The following is a 9,066-nucleotide window of genomic DNA, read 5'->3' on the forward strand; positions in this document are numbered from 1 at the left end:
GGTGTTTTTTGTACTTTGGCCTGGAGAGGGATAGCGGCCAGCAGGCTGTAACTGCCCAAGACACACAACAGGGAATGGTGCCCCTATGACCCCAGTGATTAAGGGATCCAATCAACCAACCCATTTTCAAACGTATACCCCTGAAACACAGTATTTTTTGTGGTTATTCCATTCCAGCCATCTCTCTCTATCCATCTATCTACCCTGGTCATATCCCTCAAGAGGGGGGACAGACAGCAAGACAAACACATACAAAAACAAATTTCCAGAAAGTAGGATATGAATTACTGGACTGTCTCAGAAAATTAGAATATTGTGATAAAGTTCTTTATTTTCTGTAATGCAATTAAAAAAACAAAAATGTCATACATTCTGGATTCATTACACATCAACTGAACTATTTCAAGCCTTTTATTATTTAAATATTGCTGATTTTGGCTTACAGCTGAAAAAAACTCAAAAATCCTATCTCAAAATATTAGAATACTTCCTCAGACCAAGTAAAAAAATAATTTTATAACAGCAAAACTAAATCAAACATTTGAAAATGTCCATTGATGCACTCAGTACTTGGTTGGGAATCCTTTTGCACAGATTACTGCATCAATCCGGCGTGGCATGGAGGCAATCAGCCTGTGGCATTGCTGAGGTGTTATTGATGCCCAGGATGCTTCGATAGCGGCCTTCAGCTCATTTGCATTTGTAGGTCTGGTGTCTTTCATTTTCTTCTTAACTATACCCCACAAATTCTCAATGGGGTTCAGGTCAGCGGAATTAGCAGGCCAAACAAGGACAGTGATGCCATGGTCAGTGCACCAGTTACTGGTGGTTTTGGCACTGTGGGCAGGTGCCAGATCATGCTGGAAAATGAAATCCTCATCTCCATAGAGCTTTTCAGCAGATGGAAGCATGTAGTGCTCTAAAATCTCTTGGTACACAGTTGCATTTACTCTGGACTTGATGAAACAAAGTGGACCAACACCAGGAGCTGACATGGCTCCCCAAACCATTGCTGATTGTGGGAACTTCACACTGGATTTCAAGCAACTTGGATTTTGCTCCTCTCCAGCCTTTCTCCAGACTCTGGCGCCTTGACTTCCAAATGAAATGCAAAACTTGCTTTCGTCTGAAAAGAGGACTTTGGACCACTCTGCAACTGTCCAGTGCTTCTTATCCATAGCCCAAGTCAGACGCTTCTTCCGTTGTCTTGAGTTCAGAAGTGGCTTGACCATGGGGATACGGCTATTGTAGCCCATTTCCCGGACACGTCTGTGAACTGTGGCTTTTGATACCTGGACTCCAGCTTCAGCCCACTGTCTTTGAAGCTCCCCCAAATTATGGAAGCGGCTCTTCTTCACAATTTTGTTAAGGCTGCGGTCATCTCTCTTGGTTGTGCAGCGTTTCCAGCCACATTTTTCCCTTCCAACAGACTTTTTGTGGATATGCTTTGAAACTGCACTCTGTGAACAGCCTGCTCTTTGAGAATTTTCCTTTTGTGTCTTACCCTCCTGATGGAGGGTATCAATGATGGTCCTATGGACAGCAGTCTTCCCCATACTTGTGATTTAGTTTACTGAACCAAGCTGAGTGTTTTTAAGGCTCAGGAAACCCTTGCAAGGTGTTTCGAGTTAATTAGATGATTCAGGTGATTAGTTGAATAGCCTACTTGTATACTTTTTCATGATATTCTAATATTTTGAGATAGGATTTTTGAGTTTTCTTAAGCTGTAAGCCAAATTCAGCAATATTCAAATAATAAAAGGCTTGAAATAGTTCAGTTGATGTGTAATGAATCCAGAATGTATGACATTTTTGTTTTTTTAATTGCATTACAGAAAATAAAGAACTTTATCACAATATTCTAATTTTCTGAGACAGTCCAGTATATATTAAAGCATAACACCATATGCTTAGGTGTGCATCATTGACCAGACAATTTCCCTTGATCTGGGATTTTTTTTATGTTGCAAAGCAATCTACACTTGTAGTAAAAGACATAAGATACATGCAAACTACAGCTCACTAAAAATTGTGTGATTTCTTCAAAACAATTATACAAATTTCCTGCCCCCACGGCAAAAACGCCATTGTTGTATCCATCTGGAGATATACATATAGTGCATACAAATGTTGTATCTATCCATATATAATGTAAGTTTATGGTTCTGGCCAGCCAATTATTAGCACAACTTGTAAATAGATGGGATGCAGCATCGGAGCCCACTTTCTGAGAAAACGATCACAGTCCTTTGCCGTTTTTGGTGTGTGACATAAATGAAATCATCCTTTATTTGTAACTTAGATGTAAGCAAGTCATTCAAAATCGTCCAATCTGCTCCCAGGAAAAAAGAAAGCAGTTCTGATTGGTTTGAGTGTACAGCACTGGCTGGCACATGGCTGCCATAATTCCACAAAGTACGTATTTCACCAGGGTTGGGGAGTAACGGAACAGATGTACCAGCGTGACGTAATCAGGATACAGAAAAATGTAATTATTCTCCGTTCAAATTACTGGTCCATTAAGTTAAAATAAGAATTACTTCTGAGGATAAAAATTTTAACTAAAACTATTTTTTATATTCACAATGTGTCTATCATCATTTAAATTGCTGATAGGAGAAACACATAGATGAGGGTTACACAGGGCTAACGGGAGCCATAATTATTGCGCAGATTGTACAGACTTACAACTTATCCACCACTCAATTTTTGCAGACTGTGTCTGTACTTTTCTTTTTGTCAGTATTTTGTTTCTCCTTCAATGTAGCACTCATTTTGTTTAATTAGAGCAAGTCTGCAGTTTCATGAGGCTGCCAACTTGTGTGCTTATCTGGCACTGGGGCAGTGCGGACGTGCACTAGTGATGAGTTTAAGGACGTTTTAACAGGGATGTGATTTGACCAAAGTGAAATTATCTGAAAATTAGCGGGGGGGGGGGGGGGGGGGATGGGGGTGATTGCTAGCTGGGGGGGGGGGGGGGGGGAAACCAGGTAGGACCAGGGCAGTGCCCTGGTGGGGGGAAAAGTGGGGCGAAGCCCCCCCCCGGAGCTCATGGGTTTTTTTAAGTACTTTCAATGCACTCAGATGACAAAGAAATAGACAAGACAACAGCATAAATTTTCAATGTATATTGAACTATCCCATATAAAATTACAGTTTAAGTCAACTCAAAATCAGTCACATTAAAAAACATTTCCCCAACGCCACTATCTTAATTGTAAAGAAGATGGTTCCAGTGGCAAGGGAGACCCTAGACGACCGGCATCTTTCTACAACTGCAGGCGGCTAACGGGATCCAGGTCTGTAGGAAACCGCCTCAAAGCGTGCCGCCACCAGCTTTTGGGATCACTCTTAGTCTGGACTCTACCCTTCGACCTGTTCGGCTTGGGTAACCCTACCAGGAGTACGAGACTCCCGCCGACATAGCTCTGGGGGTCATGGAGACGCGCAAAGTGCCCCACCACGATAAGGTGGTGATCCGTCGGGACACAGCTAAATCCATTCACATGACCCAAACACTACTTCCTCCTAGACTTCATTGCTTTGGAATGGGTCTTTCTAGCCTGCTTCTGTGCAGCTTTGATGGTTCTTCTTGAGGCAGCCTTGCTCATTTGGGTGTCCTGTTTCACAGCAAGTTCTGTTCGTTTTGCAGACAACATAGCTGCTTCTGCATCCTTCTCCTCCCTGTACCTTTTGGAGGATGTCCTCAGATTTAGGCACAGTATGGACTGCACAGGATCCATCAGAATGTCTTTCCTTCCAAAATGGCTGACAGAGGTGGTATTTCTTGCTCTTAGGGCATATTTTACAGTCTGGATAGAACTGTATGTGGCTATGTCCATTCTCGTCTCTTTATTACCGCTTCCGATTGTGATGTCAATAAGGGATGGAGGCCGTAAAGTTTTGGAGTTTTCGTTTGGGCACCGAAACTTCCAGCGATGGAATAATTTGTCGTTCTTGACTGGAGTTCTTTCACGTGTTTTTTGCTCTTTGCGTGACTTTCAAGAGCTTTGAAACCTCTCCCACCATAGTCGATGGTATCATGACACCAAATGCAAAGTGCTTTCCCGGCACGATCGATCTTCCGAATAAAGTCATTGAACAAATTCGTCACAGTCTTCTTTCCAACATTCGTAGATAATTCCTTCTCCAACCAGTCCCATCGAAACTTGTTTTTTACAATCTTATCAATTTCTTTAGCTCGCGGAGCATCTTTGCGTTCGATCACGGACATCTTTCTTTAAACACCCGGCAAAAACGTGTGAGAAATGAACAATGGCACACTCCTATAACAAGCGCGTTTATTGGTCAACACGAGACTTCAACCAATCGCAAGTACGTTTCATTTCAGTTACGGAAACACTCAAATGGCATGCTGTCGAGACGAAATCGTTTTTTTTTACCAATTAAAACACCGGAAATTTTAAAATTTTATTTTTGGAGATAAAAAAAGCGGAATTCCGCGAATTAGTTTACTTTCTTGTTTTAGTTAAAAGCCTCGCTGCAGCATTTTGTACAAGCTGAAGGCTCTTGATTTTGGACTTCGGGAGACCGGAGAGTAGTGCATTACAGTAATCGAAACGGGAAGTAACAAACGTGTGAATTATAATCTCTGCATCTGACTGAGATGTTGTAAGAAGGTTTTACTTAGCCTAGTAAATATTGATATTTTCAAGAGGTTTGGCATCCTCACTTCAGACAAGTAAAACTTGAACAGAAGAAATCCCAGACTTCGTTGGCAATGGAGAAAATAACACTTGGTTAATACTGTCCACCCAATGTAAACTAAAACCGAGCAAATAATTCTGCAATGTGAAAGAGAAAGCTTTAATTTTGCTTAATAAACTGTACTATGTGGTCAAAATGTAAGCAATCTTTATAGGACTACAAGCAATTACCTAAACTTGGTTTCCGCCAATTCTTTTTCAAGGTTGCATTGTTTATTTATATTAAACACAATTTTACGGTTTATTTTGGTATTGGAATAATCCAAAAAACTATTAAAAGTGACCCAGTGACATTACTTCAATATTATAGTATTCGGATTACGTTACTGATTACAATTTTCAACAGGTAATTAGTATCTGTAACGGGATACATTTTTAAAGTAACCCTCCAAACCCTGCTTAACAGTGAAACCTACAAATAGCAAAAAATCTGCTACGCACAAATGATGCAGAAGTCGAACCGCAAAATGGCGAGGGAATACTGTATTGCTTTTTTGGTGTTGACGATCCAATACATCTGAAATTACTTTACTCCGTTACGAGTATTGTAACGGCTACTGTAACTCAACTGGCGTTACTACATGTAGCGTTACTGCGTTACCCATTACATGCGGATAATAACATTTGCATCCATTTACAAACTGCAGTTAAGTTCTGCATCACCGATAATGTCACATACGATTCTCAATCCACTGAGAAGCGAAGCCCAGAGACAAAATAGATATGGAGTGGCTCGGCAAAGTGTTCATTTACAAACTCTCAAGATTGCACAGCAAAAGATATATGATGGGTACACTGCTTCCACGAGTTAGTTAACAAGTTTTTTTCTATTTATTTTATAACGTGGCTATTTTAAATCATTTTAGGGCAGGGGCGTCCACACTTTTCAAAAAGCGGGCCAGATATGGTAAGCTGAAAATCTGTGCAGGCTGACTCTTTAGCCTGGCATTCTTTGAAAAGTCTTAAATAAATTCAACATCCAAGAAAGGTTAGCAGTGCTTGGCGATCAGTGTCACGACCTCGTAGCACACCTTTGTAGCATTTTCATTTTACATACAGGGTCTCGTGAAAAAGCGTTGCTGTGCCGTTAAAACAGCTTCCAGTAGCTTCGCATTTTCAGAGCGTTCGTTTTCAGTTAGCTTTTTGTAGTCAGCATGTTTTGTCTGGCAGTGCCACTTGATATCATATTCAAAAAACATGACTTGACTTGAAAACAACCAGTGACATGGAAAATGAAGCAGATGCTTCGGATTTTTGGAAAAAAATACTCCAGTTTCCACTTGTCACAGTCAACTTTCCTTTTTTTATTTAGAGTTGCCAATTCAGAAATGGGTGGGTTAAAATTTTCACAGAAAGCCAAGGGAAAGGTGGCCAAAGGCTACTGTCATCATCTTGTCAAATGTTGATTTTTTTGGGTACAAATCTATTCTATAAGTCAACATTACTGGCAGACCACATATGATTAATCTTATGACAGAGGCCGCGGGCCAGTAAAATTGTGATCACGGGCCGTAACGGACCCCCGGGCGGGACTTTGGACATGCCTGTTTTAGTGGGTTGGTATCAATGCTATATATACAGTCATTTGTAACTAGATAGTTACTTTCGGAGTATTGCTCAACTTTTGGGTGTGTCATCTGGGGGGTAACAGAGTTGATTTAAAATAGAAAATAGTAACTGTAACTACTGTTTTCCAGTAAGGTGTTCAACGCTGACCCCATGTCAGGATATATACATAATACCTCAAACGTATCTGCAATTGTTTTAGTAGAAAGGTTTCACATGGTAAAACAGTAGGGATGTTGTTATTTTGTATTTATATCGGCAACTACTACTAAAAAACCCATTACTGGTACCGTTCAGGAAAAAAGGGGGTCAAAAAGGTCCATTGGAGATCCCTGAATCAGGCCAATTTCAATCGTTTATCTACACTGAGGTGAAAAACAAGACTGCCGAGATTTAATAAGGTAATATGGGCAGACTGAAATAACGTAGCTGTCATGGTGTTGTAAACTGACTGACTGACATCACCGCTTTATGATAAACTGCTAGTGTAAACACAATTATTTGCATCCATCAAACATGCTTTCTAACTTACAAACTGTAGCCTGATTTTACCGGATAAAAATAGTGGCTCAAGAAAAGTGGAATATTAACGCTATGACCTGAAAGATTAGAGGGAGCAATGCTAAATCCCATAATCCCTTTGAGGGCGAGCAGTCAAATAAGGTCTGGGACCTGATGGTGGAGGTCAAACAAGATCAAGGAATATGGATTTTCTTTCATGATAAAATAAGCAGAGGGAGGAGTGTAGAAAGCAAGTTTGTTATCGTAAGCGAACCTCCCCCGGCATCCCCCGAAAAATATACAACCTACAAAAAATAAAACGGAGTTTATTTGCGTATAGGGAAACCAACAGTTCACCACACTAATATTTTATTAAAATGCCCTTTGAGTTCAGTCTTTGTAAGCTTTTTGTTATTAAATACGTTGGACAGTTTTACAGCAGCACCGGTCAAAAAGACTGAGGGAGAAGTTTAGTTCCACCTGTGTGTTGCCCATATGTTCCTTTATGAGGTAACACTTTCTTTAGCGAGAGTTGAAGCTAATCAAAGTATTTGAAGAGAAATATCCCCCTCCTTTGATTTCATTTATGAAATACGTTCATATAGTTTGTCTTGCCACTTCAATTGCTTCATTTGTGTAAGTACAACCTTAAACAGCTACATTATGTCATACAAAATATTCTAAACTTTGATCCTAAAAACAGCAAAATAAGTATGTCTTTAACAGATTAGTTGCCATTGACATTTACACTACACTACAACCCGAAACGCATTGTCACATACGTGAATATTTTCAAGCAAACAAGTTAATGTAAATCATTACAGTTTTAAAAACTTACCACTAGAAATAAAAATCGGATCTATTTTCCCCCAAATTACAAAAAAAGTATTTTTTGAAAAAAAAAAAAAAAAAAAAAAAAAAAAAAAATGGGGGAAAGGGAAATATAACCGAAATGTAACCCCACTATGGAGTAATTTCAACTATAATGAACCCTTGCTATAATCCGGTTCACTTTCCAGTCACGCTTAACTGACTTGCACTGTGCGTTTTGATTCGCCATTTGATTGACTAAACAGTCTTTCCACTCCTTTACCTGATAATAAAAATTATTATTTGAAATTAAATAATCTGCATTTATATAGCGCTTTTCAAGTCAATGAAGACTTCCCAAAGCGCTTGTTTGACAACAACAACCAACAATTGTTTTAATAATGGATCAATTGCTAATTATTTTGTGGTGCTGCTGAGCCATGTCATATCCTTTTTGCATTGCTTGCACATAATGCATGTGTGAAGTTCTCCCTCACTTTTAAGGACGTTTTCTTCATGTCGTTCCTGTTTCATTTGTTGAATTTACCGTATCCTTAGAAAAAAACCTCTTTTGCACTCCGCCTTGCTCTGTTCAGCTGGCCGACTCGCGCTACAGGAGCGGCCAATTTGCCGAGTAACTCATAAATCGTGTGACACAACGAAATGATGATGAGATCTGTTGCCAACACTTTTATCGATTCATTGTTGCAACCCTACTTCATATAGTAATTTAATTTGTTAAACAAATACCTAAGCCAGGTAAAACGATATGTTTTTGGGGTTTCAGTGATTGTGTTTTTGATTGTATAACAATTGTAAAAAAAAAAAAAAAAAGTTTCTGCTTTTTGGATTTCAAGGATTCTCTTTGCACTGTAACCTTCGCAATAAACAAGGGTTCACTATACACCAAACATGAGTTGAAGGCATATTCCATTGAGAGGATTCTAACGTACTGGAGTTCTCAATTACAATAAACATTTAAAAATCAGATGAAATAAAACTTTGGTAAGATGGCACGAAAACCAATTAGACGAAAGAACAGCAGCAACCGCATCATGTTTATCATTACCGCTGTAATGTTTTGCGTCAAGAGCTTTTTTCGGTTGACTAACCCGTTATGTTCTGGTGGGAATGCATGAGTCAGGACTTCCCACGTCTTAAGGTTGAGTCCTCAGGAACATTTTCGTGAGCTATTAATTGCTTCTGGAAGAAGTGATGACTTCAATACGTTCTTATGTCCAGATGGAACCAAACGCAACTTCTGCAAAATATTCCCAGTGGTGTTAAGCAATACTAATTGTCTCCATCTTGATATTTAGCTTTCCTTTCAAACCAATTAAAGAGCTTTTGAATTTGTGGTGCCATCCAGTTTCTTAAATGTTTGTTCTCAGCAGATCTGGTGAGCTAGCGGGGTTCACCCCGTACTGGGTGCCTGTCAAACAAAGATTAAATCTACTTAATG

Source organism: Urocampus carinirostris, chromosome 6, assembly GCF_059441175.1.
Source record: "Urocampus carinirostris isolate Australia breed hairy pipefish chromosome 6, RoL_Ucar_1.0, whole genome shotgun sequence".
In the NCBI taxonomy this organism is placed as follows: domain Eukaryota; kingdom Metazoa; phylum Chordata; class Actinopteri; order Syngnathiformes; family Syngnathidae; genus Urocampus; species Urocampus carinirostris.